Here is a 24,284-nt window from a genome sequence, read left to right on the forward strand (position 1 = left end):
AATGAGGCTGAACGGGGTCATGCGGGTCGTTTCTTGCTTGGCCGTGTTGCACGCAAACGTTATATATGGCAAGAATTCATCCCAACTTTCGCGTTCAATGTCTACGTACATCAAAAGCATGTCTTCAATGGTTTTGTTCAGACGCTCCGTCAGCCCGTTTGTTTGTGGGTGGTAGGCAGTGGTCTTGCGATGCGTTGTTCCACTCAGCATCAGGACGTGATCCAAAAGAGCTGCCGTAAATGCGGTTCCTCTGTCTGTGATCGCGACTGTTGGTGCACCATGCCTCAGTACAATATTTTCGATGAAAAATCTTGCCACCTCCGCTGCTGTACCTCTCTGGATAGCCTCTGTCTCGGCATAACGGATCACATAATCCGTCGCGACGATAACCCAGTGGTTCCCTGCAGTATAAATAGGAAGTGGGCCCAAAATGTTCATGCCTATCTGGTATAATGGAGCTGTTGGGACCTGCACAGGTTGCACGAGGCCAGCTGGTTTAGTCGGTGGTGACTTGCGTCGCTGGCAGTCGAGACAGGTACGAACGTGGTGCTTCACGGCTGTGGTTAGTCTAGGCCAGTAATACCTTTGCTGTACTCTGGCCAACGTTCTCATGTAACCCAAAAGGCCAAAGGTCACCTCGTTGTCGCATGCTTTGAGTACTTCGGTACGAAGGGCTGCTGGTATGACGAGCAGATAGGAGGATCCTGTCGACGAAAAGTTTCTTTTGTAAAGTACTCCGCCCTGTAAACAAAACGATGATAATACTCTTGCGAAAACTCTTGGCACCTTCTGAGATCTGCCTTCCAAGTAGTTAATTAAGCCAAGCAACTCAGTGTCGTCACGTTGTTGCTGCGCAATGGCGGTCGTGTCGAGAACACCGAGAAATGCCGTTTCCACCTCCTCGGGTAGGGTTGCCGACTCAATGGGCGAACGGGACAGACAGTCAGCGTGCATATGTCGCTTGCCTGACTTGTGCACGACCGTCATGTCAAACTCTTGCAGCTTTAGGCTCCAGCGCGCTAATCGGCCGGTGGGATCTTTTAGATTAGTTAACCAGCAAAGGGAGTGATGGTCACTAATAACTTTGAAGTGCCGGCCATACAAGTACGGGCAAAATTTCATTACTACCCATACTAGGGTGAGGCATTCTTTCTCTGTTGTTGAATAGTTAGCCTCTGCGTGCGTTAGCGTTCGGCTTGCGTAGGCGATAACTCTTTCTGTGTCCTCTTGCCGTTGCACAAGCACAGCCCCAAGACCTACATTGCTAGCGTCTGTGTGAAGCATCGTCGGGGCTTCTTCGTCGAAGTGGGCAAGCACAGGGGGCGTTTGAAGACGTTGACACAGGTCATTAAAGGCAGCCTCCTGTTCTTCTTTCCACTCAAAGGAAACATCGTCTGTTGTTAGACGAGTTAGTGGCGACGCGATGCGGGCGAAGTCTGCGATGAACCGGCGATGATAGGCACAAAGGCCTAAAAAGCGTCTGACAGCCTTCTTATTGGAGGGTACTGGGAACCGTGCGACGGCGGCAATTTTTCCAAGATCGGGCCGGACGCCTGCGTTGCTGACGACGTGATTGAGAAACTGAAGTTTGTGAAAACAGAAATGGCACTTTTCTGGTTTCAATGTTAGGCCCGCGAACCGTAGGGCACGTAAAACAACTTCCAGCCTTTTGAGATGCTCGTCAAAAGTGGTTGAAAACACTATAACGTCGTCCAGATAGACTAGGCACGTCTTCCACTTCAATCCCGAAAGTACCGTGTCCATAGGCCTCTGAAAAGTTGCGGGCGCGGAGCACGAACCGAAAGGCAAGACTTTAAATTCGTATAAACCATCTGGCGTCACAAAAGCGGTTTTCTCTCGGTCTCTTGGGTCTACCTTGATCTGCCAGTATCCACTCCTCAAGTCCATGGAAGAAAAGTAGCGAGCATGCCGAAGTCTGTGAAGCGAGTCATCAACACGTGGGAGCGGGTACACATCTTTCTTGGTCACCCGATTCAGCTTCCTGTAGTCCACGCAAAAACGCAGGGTGCCGTCCTTTTTCTGTACTAGCACTAGAGGCAATGCCCAGGGGCTCTGTGACGGTTGAATGACGTCATCTGCAAGCATTTTCGCGACTTGTTGTTGTATGGCTTCGCGTTCTTTTGAAGCTACACGATAAGGGTTCTGGTGGATAGGTCTCACAGTGTCTTCGGTAATTATTCGGTGCTTTGTCAAAGGTGTTCGACCAACTCGTGATGTCGCTGAAAAGCAGTCGCGGAATTCGGCTAGCAGCTGAAGAAGTCTTTGTCGCTCGTCCTTTGACAGAGTGGTGCCAACATCGACAACGGGTTCTGGTTCTTGATTAGGCGCTTCGTCCAATACCGACAAACATAAACTACCTCGCATTTCTACAATATTGTCGCACGAAGCGATAGCTGTGCCCTTCGGAAGGTGCCGGCGCTCAGCACTAAAGTTCGTCAGAAGTGAATACGTGTGTCCACCAGTGAGACGGACGATACCTCGTGAGACCGAAATGCCATGACTAAATAGCAGCGAGCCAGTTTGGTCAGCAATGCCTTCGCCATCAAACGCTTCGCGGCCTTCCACCGAAACAAGAGTGCATGACCGGGGCGGGACGACCACATTATCATCAATTTTACGTAAAGTGTTGCGTATTGCGTCTGAACAGTCAACTAAATCAGGGCTGTTGCGGAATGTTATTGAACTGTCCGGGATGTTTATGACGGCACCACATTATTTTAAGAAGTCCATCCGTATGATCAAGTCCTTGCAACACGAGGTGAGGATGACGAACGTCGCCACGAAAGAAGAGCCACCGATGTCGAGTCTTGCTGTACACCTTCCGACAGGCATCAACAGCTGGCCGCCTGCTGTCCTCAGGTGAGGTCCCGTCCGCGTTGTTTTCACTTTTTTGAGGCGTACGGCAAGGTCTTCACTTATGATAGAAAAGTCGGCGCCGGGGTCAACTAAAGCTGTTACTTGCTGTCCGTCTACCGAAATAGTAAGATCTGTTGTCACAGTTTTGTCGGTGTTACAACTTCTCGGCATTCCGGCGTCCTGTGGTACAAGTAACGGGGGCTTTTTTTCGTCGCCTTGACGGCCTGCAACCTCACCCCCCGGAGGTCACAGCCTTCAGTTTCCCCGGCATGGACTTGGTGACCTCCTTCCACTGACGTCGGCTGTAGTTCGGTGGCGCGACGAAGGTGAATATGCCGGAGACGGAGAGCGTGGTCGACGTCCATAACCTCGCTAATAATCAGGCACACTGTCGTCATTATTGCCACGGCGGTTGTCAAAATGGGACTGACACAAGGGGGGTCCTTGAGAATGAGCGTCCCGGCGTGGTGCGCAGCCGTCGTTGGCACGTCGATCGTCAGATCATTGCCGAAGAGGTCGAAACATATCTACGCGGTGCCAGCAATGGCAGGAAATGTGGCTCACACCTCCGCCGGTAAAACAAAGCGGACGCCTATCTACGATGCGCCAGGCGTCTGTTTTACGAAGCTGTGGACGCCGTAACGGCTCGTAATGTGGCAAATTCCGTGTCTCATTGGGAGACGGCTCTTGGTACGGCGGCATTTCGTACGGCGGTACGACGGCAGGTCATCGTGGTGTCTGTTCTTGTGGCGACCAAGGAACGGCTGCCGATGGCTTGCGGTACGAGGACGCAACGGACGGCGGGTGGCGAAGCGCGGCTGCGTAGCTCATAGGTCGCTGATCGTCGGTAGGATCAGCTGTTGAAAACGCTTGGCGTATTTCTTCGCGGACGACTTCAGCGACAGACGCCATGGGTGGTTCCGTGACCAGATTCCGCAGCTTCAGCAGCTCTTCGCAAACAATCTCTCTTATCAAATCGCGCAACGAGCTTTGATTGTCAGATGTAGCGGCGACGTGCATGTGGGCGCTGCTGGACAAGCGATCGTATTGTCGGCATCGTAGTTGAAGTGCCCGTTCAATAGCCGTAGCTTCTTTGATGAAGTCTGTCATGGTGCTTGGCGGGTTCCGCAAAAGTTCGGCGAACAATCGCTCTTTAACGCCGCGCATGAGGTAGCGCAACTTTTTGTCGTCGGTCATGTGTGGGTCAGCTTTACGGAAGAGACGGGCCATGTCCTCAGCGAACATTGCGACCGTTTCATTGGGTTTCTGAACCCGTACCTCGAGTAAATGCTGCACACGTTCGCGCCGGTCGACATCGGCAAATGTGTCAATCATCCCTCTTTTAAAGTCACTCTATGTTGACAAACTGCCTTCTCTGTTCTCGTACCAAGTTCTAGCGCTGTCGTCGAGATAAAAATAGGCGCGGGAAAGCCTTTGTTCAAGGGACCACTGGTTAGTGTTAGCGACACGTTCATAGTGATCAAGCCATTCTTCGACGTCTTCATGTGCTCCACCACCAAAGCGATCAGGCACCAGCGGTGCGAAAAAAGGTTACCTGAGATGGGGTTGGCGAACTACTGTCTCGTAGTAACTGTTGTGGACTGGCGGTGGCCATTGGTAGATCTGCGCAGTGCCTTGTAGAGTGTTCCTATGAGAGAGTGAACTCTGGAAGGAGGCCTCGCAAGCGACGACTGAAGCGATGCACTGGAGTGTCGACAAGTGCTTCTGGGGTGGATGAACGGCTCCCCGTGGGAGTGTGGAACATCATGCGGGGTCGTGGGCCAGCACCTCCACCAGCGTCGCAGTACAACGCGAACAAAGCGTAAGTGCGCCTTGAGGAAGCGAAAGCAGCGTCTTCTTCACAGCTGAGCCACAAGATCTTCTTCGTTCTCACGTCAAAACAGAGGCCCACTACCTGGTGTCCGCTAAATTCCCCCATCATCGTTTTTGTCCACATGTAGACACGGGTCAATATGCAGAGTTTTGCGCAGAACTTGAGCTATTGTTAAAAAAACTAATTGATGAGAACAAGAACGTAGTTATATGTGGTGACATAAACATTAATATCGCTGATCAACGGAGCCAATCCTGTTCTGAATACGTACGTTGTTTTCTTGGTTGCGGCTTTTCGTCAGTAATACGTACTCCAACTAGGTACGATTCCAATACACTGATCGATCACATTTTGGTCAGTCTGTCTACCGATGACATTAGAGCAGGTGTATTGGATTTTGCTATCAGGGAACATTATTCGATATTTAGCACGCTAAACGGGAATACTATCAAAGTAAGATTAGAAATAATAGTGGCAACACAAGGCAGAAGTGGCAAGTAATTAAAGGATTTCTGAGCAGCACTGAGCCTAAATCGCACCCAACTGCTATACCTGTTAACGAAAACAAATACACTGATTCTGAATCTATTGCGGAGGTTTTCAGCTCTCATTTCAGCACCCCTGTGAGTACTAATACAAACACTCAGTCGGAACTCTCACTGTCAAGTCTTCCACATACTCCTCAATCTTTCTTTTTGTATCCCACGGTAGCAAATGAAGTTAACAATATTATCTCATCATTAAAGAATACTAGCCCAGGGCTTCATCAAATCTGCTCTTCTGAAATAAATTTGTGTCAAAAGAGCTTTCCCCAATCTTTGCCTATTTAATCAATAAGCTTTTCGCGGCTGCTGTGTTTCCTAAAGGCTTTAAAGCAGAGAAAATTATCCCTATTTTTAAGAAATGTGATCGCGAATGCTGTAACAAATATAACCCGATTTACATTTTACCTTTCTTTAGTAAAGTCATTGAAAAATTATTTTGCAACCGTTTAATAAAATACCTATCTAAATTCAACATATCTGATGACTAATTTGGCTTCCGTCCAGGTCTTTCGACTGAAGTTACACTAATAACTTTCACTGACAGGAATAAATTGACAATTGATGAAGGTCTTCATTTTGGAGCGGTTTTTATTGGTTTTACTAAAGCTTTCGATACAATTAACCACGCCATCCTATTTTTTAGGCTTGACTGTTACGGCATATCTGGACCACCCCTTCAGCTCATTAAAAGCTATTTTGGTGATCGTATGCAGGTTGTTCAGATAAACCAGAGTTTTTCATCTCCAAAAACCACTAACAATGGCGTTCCTCAAGGTTCAATCCTGGGACCCCTTCTGTTTTTGTTATTTATAAACGACTTACCAGTTCGTCTGAATCACACTAACGCTCTTCTCTACGCTGATGACACTACTACCACGACGGCAACTACTGTGCCCGCTATTATGCGCTACCAGCTTGCCAGTGTCCTGTCTAACTACCCTGCCTCCAACTTCCATTGCACACTCCGTAATGATATCGTCAGATTATCATTCATTGTATCTACACTAAGGTTGGTTTCCTCAATAAGAGCCGAGTACATGCTCTGAAGCGAGGCTCTAAATTCCTGTACTTTCCCTCTCAGTGCTAGTTCAATGATTGGCTTCTTGCGTATCATTTTTAGTCGTTCCTTTTTCAAGTCTAGGCGAATTCGAGACCGTACCATTCTATGGTCACTGCATCGTACCCTGGCAACCACTTCCACATCCTGCACGATGCCTGGCTGTGCACTCATTATAAAGTCTATTTCATTGTTATTTTCGCAATTAGGGCTCCTCCATGTCCACTTACGGTATCCTCGATTTCTGTAGGAGGTATTGAAAATCCTTAAATTATTGCGTTCTGCAAAACTTACTAGCAGTTCTCCTCTGCCAATTTTAGTACCAATGCAATAATCTCCGACTGCCTGGTCTCCAGCCTGCCTTTTCCCTACCTTTGCATTAAAGTCTCTTATCAGTATAGTATACCGTGTTTTTACCTTACTCATTGCCGATTCCACGTCTTCATAGAAGCTTTCAACTGAAGCGTCATCATGGCTGGGTGTAGGCGCATAAGCCTGTATCACCTTCATCTTGTGTCTCTTATTGAGTTCAATTGCGATACCTACCACCCTTTCATTAATGCTGTAGTATTCCTCTATGTTGCCAGCTATGTTTCTGTGAATTAGAAACCCCACTCCCAGTTCTCTTCTGACAGCCAAGCCCCGAAAGCAAAAGACGTGCCCATTCTGTAGCACCGTATAGGCCTCATCTGTCCTCCTAACCTCTTTGAGCCCTATTATATTCCATTTGATACTCTCTAGCTCATCAAATAGTACAGCTAGACTTGCCTCACTAGATAAGGCTATAGCATTAAACGTTACCAAGTTACGGTTCCAATGGCGGCCTATCCAGATCCAGAGATTCTTAGCAGCCTCGGCTGCGTTGCAGATCTGACCGCCGCCACAGTCAGTTGCTTCGCAGCTGCTGTGGACTGAGGGCCATGAGTTAATTGACATTACCTTGAATGAAAAAACTTCTTCTCCCATCAGCATGGCTTTAGAAAAGGCTACTCTTGAGACACCAAGTTATTCAAATTCACGACTGACCTTCACTTTAATATGAACGCTAACGAACAAACCAATTGCCTCTTCCTTGATTTCGCCAAGGCATTCGATACTGTCCCTCATTGTCGTTTAATCTCTAAATTGGCCGCACTCCATATTGATTCATTAATCCTGTCTTGGCTACGAAGCTTCGTCTCTTCGAGTGAGCAACTTCATCAAAGACATTTCATCTAACCTTTGCGACGTCACATCCGGTGTTCCCCAAGGCAGTTTATTAGGTCCTTCTATTGCCATCGAATGAATACGGTCCTTCTATTGCCATCAGCATTTCCAAAATGGCCGCCCCCTACGTGTTTGGCATGGCGCGTCGGCCATTTCTGCCTGTGTGTTTCCCTTGTGCGGCACTTCGTACGTGTGCTGAGGAGTTCGTCATCTTGTAGCTAATTAGCATCGACGGCATGGAAGGGCCGCGTATTTGGAATTGCTGGCCCCGCATCGCAAGAAAGAGGGAAAAGAAAGAGTGCGAGGAGGACGTCAGTGCTAGCGTCAGGATTGCTCGCGCGCTATTGGTTCCTTTCTGTGGGGGACGTGCACCCCTGTAGGTGACGTGCTGGTGACGCACGCATGCACCAGCGAGGGAATGCGCCGAGTTTTTCCGGCTGTTCAATCGTAGGGAAGCACCCACAACCTGCCGCCATACTTTTTCTCTACCTTTCTCTTTTGCCTTTCTGCATCTTTCTGTCCCTCTCACTGCAAGAGCTGAGCCGAACCGAGCTACCCGCAAGAGTTGTAGAAGAGTGACTTTTTTTGTTTTGTTTTATTCAACAAACCACTACATCATACGCGCCACTGCTGGCATGGTCGACGCTCATGTGCGAATTAAAGTTTGAAATTACCATCTAACGTTCAATCACAAGCATCGCACTTCTGTCACACACCATACTAGTTCCAACTGCCCTTCCAGAAACGCGATTCCGACTATCATGGCAGACGCCCAGACGCTCACGTCTGAATGAGACGCCAAAACATCAAACGTGAAGCGTGTTTCGGCCAACGACGCCGCTCCGAATGACATGGAAGCCTCGCGCACATTTAAATGCGAAATAGACGCCAGTTCGGCCGGCCCATTTGACGTGAAGTGCCTCCTCGTCGACCTCTGCACGGACGGATGCACACCAGTGGCTCGCCAGCTACAGCAAAGCAACTAATAGCGCGATCCACGTCGTATTAGTTGCTTGCAGCTGTCTGTGCTGAAGGCGTCACGGAGGCACTTCACGTTGACAGTCGGAACCTCTTCGCTCATTGAAACCATCACCGTGCTATCACCATCTTATCGAAATTCACTCGCTGACCTCATCGCCGCACGGTAGCAATCTATCCAAGACACCGAAGGGGCGAAGGTGCTTCGGCACGATGGAACAGCAGTAAACACTTCTCTGAGTTTCCGTGAATCTGCGACGACAGTGACTGCTGGCGTGTCTTCGGGAGATTGGCGGCTGAGCGAAAATTCGCCCCATGTCTTTGCTTCAAATAACCGCGAAGCGAGCAATCTTGGGGGAGTTAACAATGCTCTCTGTGAGGCTTCCGCGGCGTCTGAATAGGCAGCTCGACCACTTAACTGAAGTCTGTTCTTCGCTACCTTATTGTGTAACCCAGACCCCATCCCTCGTTACCATGGATTATGACGGGGGCTGCACCGCTAAGCCGGAGAGGGTCTATGGCAGGGCGGGTAGCATGGCTGAAAATGAGGTGCAGGTGTGCAAGTTTAGCCGGTATCGCTGCATCACCAGCGCGCGCGTCACCAGCATGTCACCTTCAGAGGCGAGCCAATAGCGCGCGAACAATCCTGAGGCTGGCACTGGCGTCCTCCTCGCACTCTTTTTTTCCCTCTTTCGTGTGATGCGGGGCCAGCAATTCCAAATACGCCCCCGGAGGGAGTATACCCTATACTCTTTATATAGGGAGTATAGGGAGTATACCCTATACTATATATATATATATATATATATATATATATATATATATATATATATATATACGGTAGAAAAAGAGGTCAACAAACGTGCGAAAAAACACTAGTTTTACTAACGTTTCGGCAGGTGGGCCTGCCTTCGTCGATTGGTTACACATGGCACACAGGGCACATATATAAGCCGCTTCTTTGCGTATCACACGGCTAAGTCACTATCGGTAGTTTAGAAAACAAGATTATATATCACTAAAGGTACGTGGCTATAGTGCATATACAGCTGAAAACGCGTATCATTATACAATAGTGAATTGGCACGTATTAGATCCTACAACTTGTGTGGAATGAAACAGGTCAGCAAAATAACAGACTGCGCACGCAGTAGCTCACTTGGTCATACGTTCTGCGGGATAATCACAGCCTAAAAACATTCAGTAAGCCTTTAAAAAAGAAAAAGAAGTTTAGAGAGATAAACAAAATAACAAAGCAGACAGAGCAAAATGAATGCGAGTAAAATGGTGAAGTGACAAATGCCACCTACATTATGTAGGTAATATTTGACAATAGGCCAACATCGTGCGAAGAATATACACTTGCCAGTAAAACAAAAAAGCGATTTACTAAGGCAATATGCAAGTAAGCGTACCCGGGCTCTCGCTCATGCCGACAGATAGTGTTGGGAATTTATGAATTACAAATGGCTCTTTTACTTCGCGTTCATGGTGTGATTTAAAACCCGATTCCAGTATTGTAGCTATCATGTTACTAAATGAATGACCTGCCTCGGTGACATGCCTTGAAATCGGTGAGTTAGGATGGGCATGCACATGAGCTTTATGATTATTGAAACGGTATCGAAAAGCAGTTTCAGTATTACCTATGTATTGTACATGACAGATTGAGCATTTTAGCAAATATACGACATTTGCAGTATCACAAGTGAAACTGCCCTTAATTTTGAACTTGAAGTTTGTCGCAGTACTGGCTGCCAGTGTTGTTGTGGTCATGTGTGCACACACTTTACAATAGGGCTTTTTACAAGGACGGCAACCAAGCGTCTGGTCGTTATTGCTCTCTCTGGTTTTAGAGGAAGTTAATAAATCTCAAAAACTATATATATATTTATATATATATATATATATATATATATATACATGAAGATAGAGAGAGAGGAAGAGGGATTTTGCTGCACGTGTGTACAATTAGTGTCGTCGGTGTTTCCAGAAGTGTCGCGAGAAATTCCTTCCATCTCAGCACCGCGGAAAAGCGTCAGTGAAGCACCTCGGTCTTCAAAAGTCGGCAAGGTCGGCAAACACACATGTTCAGCGCGTACATTTACCACCAGGTATTTTTACACCTTTTTGAGATATCTACGGGAACTGCACCTGAGCAAGGTTTATTTGATATGCACAAGGTGCAGAAAGAGATTCCTGAACATGACGCAGTACAAACCGCATACGGACAGCGGATGCGCATAATCTCTAATCGATGACTGTGGCATTCACAGTAGTCTTAAAAAGCAACCGAGCGTGTCCTCGGCTCAGACGCAGACAATAATTTCTACGGCCGAAAATGTATGCTGTGCCTCGTTCGATGCAGCATCAGGGTATGCCGAGAATGATGTGCACATTGCGGTAGACAATTTTTCTAGAACAGATATTTTCACAAAGCTCTCATGTCTGGCGAGAAAGCTTGAGTCGCACTATCGATGTCTGATAGGTGGAGTCGATGCAGTTGTTGCGGGGGTAAAAGATATTTTATCGACTGCTGGAACATTCGTTAATGTGTCGGCAGTTGAAAATGACAGATCAAGAAATGCACTATATGCTTCTCAAGGAATTTGTGTTCCAGCAGAGGAAGTGAAACTTCGGCATGGGGAGAAAGGTTACTTTGTGCCACTGAAGAGACTGATTCAGAACTTGCTACATCACCCGAGCTATGCGCGCCTCTTTCAGTGTGCATTGGAGACGTCAAGTGATGCGTTGCTAAGAGATTTCACTGACGGAACACGTTTACAAATGCACCCAATCGCAAGTTCTCATCAGACCAACACTATTTTGATGCTTTTGTACAGTGATGATATTGAATTGACCAATCCTCTAGGCATGAAAAGAGGCCGTAGGGGCAAGCTAACTGTGTTATATGTCTCTTTTGTTAACATTCCGCCGTCAGAAAGATCCAAAGTAGCCAGCATATTCTTACTAGGAGTGGGAAAAGCAAGTGCGCTTAAATCACAAGAAGCAAAGCATTTGCTTCCTCTTTCCACGTTATATTCACTCCAAAGTGGCTGTGCACTAAAAACTGCCTGTGGTAAAGAAGTCTGTTTTGGTTTTTTGCTCGCTTATGTTGGGGACTCCTTGGCATGCCACAATATAGCAGGCTTTAAAGAAAGCTTCAGTAAGAATGCCCGTTTGTCATGCCGGACCTGCAAAGTTCCTACAATTGATTTTCATAACTTTCATTATAAAATACAATGCCCACTACGTACAGAGTCCCAGTACCAAGAGGATTTGCTAGCGCTTGAGGCAGCAACTTCAGAAAAAGACCGTAGTGAATTGTCAGCACAGTGTGAAATTAAGTGCGGAAATATAATTGAAGTGTATACACTCATGACATTTTCTTTAGTGAGTTCTAATAAATTGGTTTGTTATTCAATAAATTTAGGTTTCTTCACATATTCCTTGCTTCGTTTGCAATAAACTCAGTCTTGCAGACAGGTCTGTACTTAATAAAATGTTCATCTAACGTTTTTTCATAGATTCTTATAAAAAATTTGTAAATACGGCCGCTTCTTTGTTAAAACATATAAAATATGTGTACATTACTGGTTTTTTTGCGCTTTATAGTCTGGGACGGGTTACGTCACCTTGTCAAGCATTAATTTGCCTTTTTACCAAACCCTGCCACTTACATGTGTCTACTGTACTTTGTGTACTGTGCTTTGTATATTTGTATAATAAACAAATAGCAAAAAGTCAAGATTCGTCCTTGCGGAAATCGCTAATTTCTCAGTCCTCACAGACTTGCTATATGACCCAATGCACATTCTGTTAGAGGGGGTCGTTCCTCTGGAGGTGGCATTGTTGAGTAAGTTTGTTGTCCGGGAGCCAATGTGGATGAGTTTCAGTGAACTTAATGCTGCCTTGTCACAGTTCTGCTTTCATAGACATGTCAGCAAAAGTGATTACCCCCGGAGCTTTGAGTCATACTCCAGCTTTCCATGTTCGGCAAGCTCCAGCTTCTGCATTTTCTCATTATTATCGATGTATATATGCGTGAAGAGGCTGCAAAAGATCCTCGTTGCGAATGTTTTCGGCTGCTATGCGTCATCACACAATTATTCATTTCTCCTGTTATCTCCCCAGATACACTCAGGCACATTGAATGCATAGTAGCGTGACATAACGAGCTTTTTGTGCAACTATATGGTTCTGATTCATTCAAACTGAAACTGCACATGCTGGTGCATATGGTTTCTCAAATACAGAGATTTTCTCCTTCCCACCACCATTGGACCATGCGATTTGAAAGTAAAAATGCTTTTCCGAAATGAAAAAAGTTCTGGAGCTTCAAAAACATTCCATTGTCTGTTGCCAATTACTATCAGATGAGAATGTCCTATGACTTGTGGGAGGGGCCTCGTCAGCCCAAACTGGGGGCTACGGAAAGTGTCACTGCAACAAATGTAGGTGCACCAGTGTGCTTGACGTCGGCTTTTTTTTGCCATCTAGACTGGACCCTTGTACTATTGGCCTCTGCACTCTGCCTTTTTCTCTGGTGTCAAAATCTCTGTTTCTGATGTGGTTGTCTTTCAACAAAATGAGGTTCCGATGTTTGGCGAAATAGAAACAATTGTACCTTGGTTAGGCAAGACTTTCATCTCTCTTCTGGTCTTAGCCAAAGTGAGCTATTGACAATGGCTGAATGCACTTGTGCTGCTGAAGACACCGCACAGCGTTGTGATTAAACCTGAACTGCTTTTGTATCCCTCGCCACTTTATACTTACGCCAGAAATGATGTCGTTCATGCTGTCACGAAATGTATCCATAAGTCACCTTTCTTGTAATGCCTGTGATTTCGGCGCCTTTTATTCCTATCGTTGCTTCATGCGAATAAAATGCAGCATGTACTTGGTGTGAGAGATCCCTTGTGAATAAATCTTGTTTTCTCTCTGCTTAGGAATTTCATGACTGGCTCCTTTACAATATTCCAGAATTCTCTGACAGCGTTCAGCCTGTCCTGCAAGGAAAAGCAGTTTCAGAAAGGCTGCAAAAAAAAAACTTTCCAGGCAGCTACGCGCAGAATTGACCTTGTTTCTGGAGTAAGTTTTCCTCTTCGCTGTTGAACCATGCTGTTCTATTTCGCTCTTTTAGATTGAATTCACAGATCTTAATTTTAGATCTAAAGATACACCACAGCACGCAGCTTAACTCATATGGTTAGCTACAACCTTGGTTACAAAGTTACTGGTTACGCATTCTTGAATGGTTCTGTAGCCATTCAGAAAGTTTGCATGAGCCACTGGTTTGGATAATGCACGGCAGAACTTCTAACAGAGCATGGGCAGGTGCTCGCGCTGTGTTTTTCAGATATCACATGTATTCTCGAATGCGGAAAAAGGTACATCATAGCGCCATCATGCGATTAAACCTCGAATTAAGTCGAAAGTGCTACTCTATTATATCAGTGATCCTAGCTGATATTGTGCATCATCTTTGTGTGGCGAGGGATACAAGGATCTGCACTTTTTTTCTTTTAATGAGAATAATCTCATTACCACTGGGAACAAAGGGGAGCGTCGCTCAATGTACAAAGCCCTTGGTGAAGCACTCGCCGCGAAATACCCAATCATGTTGGGGGATGAGCCTGAAGAGCACCTTTTGGCTACGAGGACCCATGTTTATGTAAGTACTCTGAAAAGCGCTGTGTATAATAAGCTGATGCTCCTTTCAAATGAGAGTATACTTTTTATTCCAATCGTTGTAGGCAGTTCTGTTCGCTTCACTGGCTCATGTCAGAGCACACCTTGTCCTTCGTCGGCATTCAAAGGTTTACAAAAGTGCTCTGTTTCATTTTTATTTCCTCAAAGAACTAATGCAGCAAATTTGGTGGTGCCAGCTGTTCTAAGTTAATGTCTTTAAAGTGAATATGACTAATAAATATGTGCCACTTTAGGTAGAAAAAAACAGTCTTTAATTTGGAGGTTGCCAGCACATTTAATTTCTTTCAGAGCCTATTCATCAAGAGGTTCAGTGTGGCTTGAAAGGTGCGGAATCACAGAAAATCGAAAAGAGCGCATGTCACTGTTCTTTCACCCACCACTGAGATCACAAAGGAGAATGCTGTTGCCGAGCTACAGGTTTGTTTGCATGTGCAATTTAGATTACATAGTTTTGAACATCGGTAACTCGCAGTCACTTTCTTTCAATGTGTTTCAGGCCTTAAAAGCGATCCATTTGAGCGCCATGACGCTTGACACAGAAAGGATGCAGGCCCTCTTTAAAGTGACGTACGAAGAACGCTGCAAAAGCCATGATGATCCACTGCCCGAGTATTTTTTGCTAGAAGAAATTGTAAATGCAAGTCTATTTCTGCATCTCAAAGAATGCATGACAAAGAATGCATGCTGGCATTTTCTAATATTCTGCTGCGCTGAATAGCAGGTCACTGATATATAAAACTGTGAATTCTGTAAATTTCGATCCTACTCTCGCGTCGAATTGCGCCAAGCGAGATTTTCTCTACAATCGTGATAAAGAAGCGCGATTTATTGCCTAAGTGCACCGAAACGTTGCCTCCGAGACGGCATGCACAGCCTGATCTCGGAGGTCATGACCAAGATTAGCGACAGCACGAAACAGATGCGTCAATATATTAGTGCTCTGCAGACGTCACGTGTATCAGAAGCGGCTGAGTAAGTTGTGCTCTCAGTTATCGAAATTCTCCTTTGCTGCTTAAGAGGTTTTGCAATCGCACGGCCTGGGAACCTTGTGGCAGTAGTGTGCTCCGCCCTGCAGAACCATTGAGCAAAAAAAAAAACTGCTTCGGAAGGAGCTCACGAGTCGTGCACAAGCCAACCTCTTCTAACTAAATTTTTAGATTTGCGGGTCGATTGATTCCGCGCAGGCGGTATATTTGCGCACTTGATCAATAAAAACGGTTTATGCGTGACAGCACGTGTTCATCTACATGAAACGTATGTGAACTCGTGTATAAGCTGATGTTTTTGTCATTCTAAGCTGTATTTGGTGTCACCAGTGCGCCTAATCTCACACTATTTCGAAGCAATGTGTTCTGTATACGACTACGTCTTGCTCTAGGTGCGCGAATACTCAAATAGTGAGCGGACGAATCATTCGAATCGCAATGAGAGAGAAAAAGGGCGACGTAATGGCGGCCTACAAGGCCATGCAGTCGTTGATGCATTACTTTAGATGCAGGAGAAATCGCGAGTTTGTTTCGGCTAAAGCGCTCATGCAGAGCGTTCTCGGTGCATGATTGCAAGCCACGCCATCCCCTTTTTGCCTGGCCGCGAGCGGCCGCGCTACCATGACCCCTGAGATAGGCTAATCTCGGAGGCCATGGTATATCTAGTATGCGATAGTCTGAATATTCGACGTGAACACCCGCACAGTGCTAGAAGTCGCGTGCGCCGAGGACATATACTCTGGCGCTCAAGGTCGTTTAGCGAATGATCCATGTCATTTTTGGCACAAAAGTAGCCTCGAGCATAACGCAGCCGTACTGCATGTTCCTTTGTCTGTCGCGAATATTGATTTTATGGTAACCCACATGCTGTGAGCTTGGAATAGCCCTTCCGTATCCTGAAGGAAAACAGGAAAGGAAAATGCTCCATGCAAAAAAAGATTCCAGCAAAATGCAGAACTGCGAGCCTCATTGGTACTAAGCACAACAGAACATCACGCATTCATTAGCATCATAGCGAAAAAGCCCCATATTTGTTCAACAAGGATCCCATATATAAAACTGTTTTCTTTGTATCCGTTACGCCCATGCTAAAAAAAATATTATGGCCTAGCTTGAAAACTTTACGAGATGTATAAACCAAGGTCTTGGCACCTTCCTCAATCAAACACCAAAAACGTGCAGGCACTCTGAACAGGCTGGTTGTTATTATTTCAACTGAGAAAAACTAATTAGTTACCTTCTTTTTTTAATTTAAAGGCACAGGAGTATCGCTCTGGAGCATGTCAGTACCATTTGGAGTTATGCTTGGAAATCTAAGTATTGAAATAGTCTTAAGCAGTGTGCATGCAGTAGCTAAGTGCTCCGAATTGCATATATAGGGGCTCCAAACTGCTCCAAAACTAACATTTTGTTGCTCCCAATCTCGATTCGTGAGAGGGACCAGTGCACTTATCCAGTAATTAATTGTTATTAAAGGTCTAAAAATATTGTATTGCTTTACGTGCTCATATCATGAGGGATATCAGAAAGAGACCTTTATTTTGTCGTTATTATTATTCATCACTCTTGCTTTATCTTGACTGTTTTTCTCCAGCTTTGCATTGAAGTCGAGCTTAGGTTTAAAAGCAGCATTGGTGACCTGGAGAGAAAGCTAAGAGCAGTGTCGGAAGCGTTTTCATGCAAAGAACAACGTGAATGCACATTTATCGACATAGTCAAGCACTTGAAAGGCCATTCAAGGCACACGCTTATCAACGAGAGAGAGAGAGAGAGAGATAAATAGAGAGGAAAGGCAGGGAGGTTAACCAAGCTTGGCTCGGTTGGTACCCTACACTTGGGGTGGGCGAAAAGGAGAATAATAGAACCGAAAGAGATAGAAAAGAGGAGGAGTAAAAAAGAGAAGCATGAATAGTCAGCTCGACAGCACATAGCACGGTCTTACACAGTTCTTTCACAAGCGGTCGTGAAGTCTGGGGGTCCTTAAAAAGTACAAGAGGGCTTTCGTGGCTTTGCGCGTATGGGAAGCCGTCGGTCAAGGTCCCAAGATCTTCTCTTCTGTAAGCGGCCGTGAATCCAGCTGACAGAGCTTGGCTTCTATAATACGTCGTTCGGTCTGGTGTGCTGGGCAATGACATAGAATGTGCTCAAGCGTTTTCTCGCAGGCGCAGATGTTGCATGCCGAAGTGCTCGCCATTCCAAGGAGACGAGAGTATGAATTCGTAAACGCCACGCCCAACCTCATGCGACACAGTAAAGTTTACACGCATCGCGGGAGCCCGGATGGCAAACGAAGTTGCCAGTTTGGGTCAATCGAATACAGGTGCGTGTTGGAGAAACCCTGCGTATTCGATAGTAGGAGAAATATATGGCGAGCGAGTGGTTGTAGTAGCCTTCCAGCGTCCGTTCTCAAGAAGGGTATGGGCGTGCGCTGGTCTTGGTCATGAGCCGATCGAGCAGCTTCATCCACGCGGTCATTGCCGACGATTCCGCAATGACTCGGCAACCACTGGAATACAATATTGTGACCTTCCTTGAGCGCTTCATGATAGTCGTGCCTTATCTGATATACTGATTTTTCGTGTAACCCGTGCTGCATAACAAACCGTAGTGACTGTAAGGCTGACCTGGAGTCGCAAAAGATGGCCCATTGGTTAGGTTGCTGCCGAAGAATGTACTTTACTGCACCTTAAGTGCTGCGAGCTCTGCTGCTGTCGACGTCGTGGTGTGAGAAACCTTGTGCTGAAGCAACACATTTTCAGATGGAACAATCACTGCTCCTGCAGAGCTGTTGGAATTAGTGGAGCTATCGGTGTAAACATGTGCGCAGTCGAAGTACCTTTCGTCCAACAGACGCAAAGTCAATTGCTTCAGGGCTAGCGTTGACATGCGTGCCTTCTTAAAAATTCCAGGAACTGATAAGCGCACGTCAGGTTGACGAAGACTCCATAGCGCAGCTGCTGGATGCATCGCAAGTTTGAAGCCAGGCGGTAGTATGTCTTGATGATTTGTCACAATACCGCAGTACGAAGAATGGGGCCTCCGAGCTGTCAAACACGCTAAATGATGCGACGGTAGCCGTGATAAATGCCGAATGTGTGCTCTCAGCGTCTCGACAATGATATGCGTTGTGACCGGTTATTCTTGTGCAATAACAATAGTTGACACTGTCGATGAGCATTTTGGAAGGCCAAGGCATGTCCGAAGTGCTTGGGCTTGTACGTTTGCAGTGCACGGATGTTAGTCTTGCACGTGTTGGACAGGACAGGAAGTCTGTACCGGAGAGTTCTAAGATAGAGGGCTGTGTAAAGCTGCAACATGGAGTGCATGGATGGGCCCCATGACGTTCCGGCGACGAACTTGAATACATTCTCAATGCCATTGAGCTTTTTCTTCGAGTATGTGACATGCCAGCTCCAGGTTAGGTCACGATCTACGATGACACCTAAGAATCTATGAGTGTTCTTATATGGGATTAATCTGCCATCGATGCACAATGAGTAGAAAGACATCGGTTTGCGTGTAAACGCCACCGCTGTGCATTTTTCTGTGGCGATAGTCAAACCTTGCTGGCGAAGATATGTCAATGTCATTGTTGCCACTTTCTGTATTCTTGCGCGCTTGAGGCCGTGTCACGCCGGACGCCCAAATGCAGATATCGTCAGCGTAGAGAGATGTATAAGCCGTCTGTGGCAGCATTTCGGTAAGCCCCACGGGAACCAGGTTGAAAAGAGTTGGACTCAAAACACCGCCTTGTGGCGCCCCGCGACTTGTGAAATACTTATTCGTAGACTCATCTTCAGTTAGAACGAACATGGATCTCTTTGTGAGGTAGCTTCTTACCATCGAAAGACACGACCTTCAAGTTCAGCTGCTTCAATAGCATTGAGAACAGCCTCGTGGGTCACGTTGTCATAGGCACCCTTCACGTCTAAGAACAGAGCTACCGACAGCCGCTTTGGAGCTTTCTGATGCTGAACAGAGGTCACTAAGTCAATAATGCTATCAATTGAGGACCAACCTCGTCGAAAACCAGCCGTAGCATCAGGATAGATGTTATAATGTTCCAGGTAACATTCCATGCGTGTAAGCAGCATCCTCTCCATGACCATGCCAACGCAGCTTGCTCGTGCTCTAGGCCGGTATGATGCCACATCGAATGGAGACTTTCCGGGCTTCAGCAAAGGCACCAGGCGACTACACTTCCACTCATCAGGCACCATTCTATCATGCCAAGACTTATTGAAAATGTCCAGGAGACAGCGCTGTGCCTTCGGGCCTAGGTGACGTAGGGCAGTATAGGTCACTCCATCCGGACCTGGGGACGATGAGCGTCTGCACGTGTTCAATGCCACATGAAGTTCTTCCATGGTGAATGCAACCTCCATTTGCTGATCTCGTGCGACTGAAACATCCTGTGGCAATAGACCGATCGGTATAGAGATGTCGCCGGTGATCTTTGCACAAAATTCACCAGAAACATCTAGCTGTGAGCAACGTTGATGTAGCGCCAGGGCGGCATAGGAATGAAGCTGTTGCGGATGCGAGTGAATAGCTCGAAGAGTCCTCCATACGGGAGACAAAGGCTTTCGAGGGTCTAGCAAGTCACAAATATTCTTCCACCGTTGCTCATGAAGTTTGTGCATTCGACGCTGGATTTTTTTTGAATTCGTCTGGATTTTTTAAGGTCAGAGATAGATTTCGTGCGTCTGTATCGTCTTTGGGCACGTCGGCGGACCGCTCGAAGTTGTTCCAACTCTTGGTCGACTGCCGTGCGTCTCGATTCTTTCGAACATATCTTCGTGGAAGTCTCCATTGCACAACTAATCGTTTTTTCAATAGATTCCAGCGATTCGTGCATGCACTTGCTCTCCACTGATATCTGAAACTCTTCCCAGTCAATAAGTCTTGAATGTCCAGGGGAAGGAGAATCCTCGAGACCTCTGACTGTCACGTACGTGGGGATATGGTCACTGCCATGTGTTTCAATATCTGTGAACCATTGGACTTTCGTGACAATGCTATGCGACACTAATGTCAAGTCCAGGCAACTGCTGTAAGTTACTCCTCGGAGATAAGTAGGGCTGCCGTCGTTCAGCGCCTGAAGCCCGTGCTCTGATGCGAGATCAACTAGGTTCGTGCCTTTTCGATTTGTCCTGATGCTTCCCCACAATGGATGATGGGCGTTGAAGTCACCCATCAATATCCAAGGTGCTTGAGTCATTGCGAATTTATTTATTATCTGTTGATCTAGCCGACGTGACGGCGCTATATATGCGCCTATCAGCCTAAACGATAACTTCTTTTTAACATATAGACACACGTAGTGATTTCTATTGTCAGACTACTCTTTGGAGAACGTGAGTGAGTTCTTTATGGATGTACACAGCAACTTGACTTCGCTCAATGCACAATGAAGAAACGAACGATTCATAGCCAGACAGTCGAGGTATTTTTGAAAAATGTGGTTCACAAATGATGATGACGGGAAACTTATTTTCGAAAATGAACTGTCTGAACTCAGGCATTCTTGACTGTAGAGCTCTTGCGTTCCACTGAACACTGGCGCCTGTGCCGTGTATCCTCGTTTTGTGTCCACGTTTTTTTGCGCTAATTTCTGTCGTTCCACTGAATTATGGAAGCACGCTTGACTTTTTCTCGGAAACGCTGATGTGGTCTATGCTGTGCCATCTTGTTACTGAAGTCCGGCAAGAACTGGTTCTAGTGTGTCCTACATTTGCAGCGCGCGTTTAGCGGTAGGGATCTGTAGACTATCCAATAGAGTGCGAATAACACTCATGAACGACCTCAATACAGAAAAAACTTGTACCCCTTGGGCGGACAGACTGCCTGCTGGGGGCATATCCGTTGTTGACTGTCGATATTGCCGTTCTGTAGACAGGTGTACCCGCGGTAAAGCAGGCCAGTCAGAACTGGATGTTTTCTGTGGCGCCACAGTGTCTTCCGGAACCTCTGGACGTACCCCACCTGGTGGCGGGGGCGGCGGAGATCTCTGTGGTCGTGGCGGCGGTGGTGGTGGCAGTGGCAGCGTAAGTGAAGGCACCTTCGGCACAGGACTGCTTTTTCTTTTCTTCGAGCACCACCGTCCACGGGAACGCCGTCGTTGAACAACTGTTACCGCTTCCTTTCGTGAGGATCCGTCTTTAACCATTTGTCTCAGAATGCTCCTCTCTTTCTTCAGTACTGGGCAGTCTTTAGACGAGGTCTCATGCTTCCCGTTGCAGTTGCTGCATTTTAACGAGAGTTGCTTGGCAAGCCTCTGTTTGTGGGGTCCGGCACAACGTGGGCATGCTTGCTTGTTGTTGCACACAGCACTAACATGACCCAGTTTTAGATAGTTGTGGCACTGTAGTGGTCTTGGGATGTATGGTCGAACAACGTGACGAAAATGACCAACCTTTACATGTGATGGGATTCAATCACCTCTGAAGGTCACCTTGATGCAACGGGATTTGCCAAGCCGGCATACTTGCAATATGTCCGTTGCCCCAGTAGCTGGCTTCATCAGAACAGGAAGGTCTGCGTTTGGTATGAAAACATCAACGTCATAAATGACGCCCATCTTCGTGTCACTATCCTGCGGAATGTAAATTCTGAGATAGATGCCTCCAAGCTCCGTCACAGTTCGCAGGGTATCAGCCGGGTGCTCAACGTCTATGGCCAAGATATTCTTCCGTGGGTTAAGTCTAATATCCTTTATCTCATTAGGCACGATAGCTTCGAGGCGCGCTGATATCACTTGGCTGTTCATGTTCTTCAGGATGATCGAAGAGTCGACAGGAACAAAAAGTATGGTATGGCGTTCAGAACTGCACGCCGCCTTCACGGTAGAGACGCTAGCTGGCGAAGACGCGCCGACCATTCTCCTTTTAGCTTATCAACGAGGTTTGTGGAATGATTATCAGAGGCATACACTTATCAATTACTGTTGCATCAAGCGCTTTCTCACAATTTGAATTTCGCTTTAATTATCACAGTAATATAAGAATGCTCCGAATTCTTGTTTTTACGAATCTCACTTGAGTATGCTGAGAAAGAATTTTCGCCGTGCTGTTCCTTCATGGCGCTATTGTGCTATTTCACAGATGGCTTACCGGATGACGTGCAAATCGCTGCACCCCATGGGTATACCCGTCCTAAACACACTTGTGTTTACGCTGGAAGCGCTAAGCAAGTACTACAGGCGGCTAATAGAAATTTAGAGCGGGCCCTCATTTTTCGCTTGCTGACATATTACATCAAAAATCTTGAGTACCCGCCTGCTTTCTCACCATTCCTTGTCCTGCTGCCAAAGATTGCCTTGCCAGACACACCTGTGCCTCGTGGACTGCTCACAAACAGCCTGAAGAATCTTCTTTTGCTCTTGAGAAAGAAGAATGTGTAGCCTTGTACTCTACAGATATTTTTGTTCGTCTTGGTTTTGTGCACCGTTTTGCTGGTTGGATATTTTATTATATACAGGTCACATTGCAGCATATATGAGAGTTGCCTTTTGAGTCCTTGAAAAAGCATGAAGGACGTTTTATTAAAGGACGTTTTGAAAGTAACCTATGTATTTTCGATTGCTGTATACCTTTTTAAAAGTTACATTCCGAAAGAAAAGGGTGTAACCCATATAAGCACGATTTAACCTTTAATTTTGTAACCATTAGAAAGGTTACAAATGTAAAGGTTACACTTATGTAACTTTTAGGTTATAGGTGCACAAAATGTGAAAAAGTTTACCTTTTCATAGGTTATCATATTAAGAGTGTACTTGTGCAATTGTCAAATAAAGAGCAATCGCGCATGTCTGGGGCGCCATAACAGCACGTATATATTGTGCATGTGCATCTTTTACTGGAAAAGGCATACATAAGTAATTTTAAGGACCGTAGCGCTTATCACACTGCACTGACCATGCAACGCCTGTACGAAAAGACGAGTGTTTCCAACGCTTTGCTAAGAGAAGATGGTGGTGGCACCTACCCGTCGCCTTGCGTTGTACACCTTATCACCTTCGAGACAGGCGCGCACACCCGTCTCAAAGCCACGCGCTTTGTTTTCTAAGAAAACTGCCAGATAGCGCACATGTCTCACATGTGACGTGCCTTGATGCACTCGTTCGCCTCCACAGCACACTCGAGGCACTCTAACGCAGTGCCTCCAGAATACCATTCACCGATTTTCTTGCGCAGAACATCAAATAAATATTTTGTTCACTCTCTCCACACAGAAGACTACCGTCTTTCGAGGACATTTGCAGATTAACATACAGATACGGGGTCAATTTTTTTTAATCCGAATGCATTTTTTGTGGGGCTTCATCAGGCGTCCATCGGGATCCGGTCACCACCCTCTCCTAAAGCAACAGCTGCGGCTGCGTGCGTCCCTAGCAACTGCAGCCTTCATCATGTCACGCTTCGGCATCGGCAGCTGTCAGGAACAGCTGTGGGCGCACGCGTTCACCCTCGCCCTTTGCTACCGGAGCACAACCTCCTTGACTTGATCGTGACTTGCCACCACCTCAATGCAGTGCGCTTGGAACGCCTTTGTGTTGATAAGACGCTGACATTATGGCCGTCAGGTACAATGCCAAGTGCAGTGCTTCGCCACTCCTTCTCTCGTCGTTCGCTCTCCTCGACTTCAACGTGACTTGCCACCGCCTCAATGCAGAGCCCTTGAAACGCGTTTGTGTTGATAAGGCGCTGACAATATGGTCGTCAGGCACAATGACAAGTGCAGTGCTTCATCGCTCGTTCTCTTGCCGTTCGCTCTCTCTCCTCCCTGCACCCCAATTTCTCGTCCACTCGCACCTCACTCTGGACCGTTCGCTGGCTGGGCGCCACTCGAGAACATTCTTAAGGATGGATGGATGGATGGATGGATGTGTCTGTACCCTTTAGATCGGGCGGCGGCTAACGCCACCTAGCCGTAATACTTAGTGAACTAACCATTACATTTATCTTTTTTTCCTTTAAATAATGAAGTTGAGGATTCGTATTTCGCAGTGAGGGGTTTAATTTTCACTCGTGCCTTGACTTTAGCCACCAATCAGATAACCTCCTTCTAGTTAAGTCTACCCGCTTAAA

The 24,284-nt window shown here is 46.5% G+C and overlaps 1 protein-coding gene and 2 pseudogenes across 1 annotated transcript in view; 2 read left to right on the forward strand and 1 right to left on the reverse strand.

Annotated features, from left to right (window-relative positions):
* Window positions 1-24,284, reverse strand: part of LOC142803214 (putative ATP-dependent DNA helicase HFM1) — a 1,032,948-nt gene that overhangs the window by 939,549 nt on the left and 69,115 nt on the right. The window lies entirely within an intron of this gene.
* Window positions 8,972-13,333, forward strand: LOC142761717 (uncharacterized; annotated as a pseudogene).
* On the forward strand, window positions 13,392-23,701 carry LOC119159802 (uncharacterized; annotated as a pseudogene).

Source organism: Rhipicephalus microplus, chromosome 3, assembly GCF_043290135.1.
Source record: "Rhipicephalus microplus isolate Deutch F79 chromosome 3, USDA_Rmic, whole genome shotgun sequence".
NCBI classification, from domain to species: Eukaryota; Metazoa; Arthropoda; class Arachnida; order Ixodida; family Ixodidae; genus Rhipicephalus; species Rhipicephalus microplus.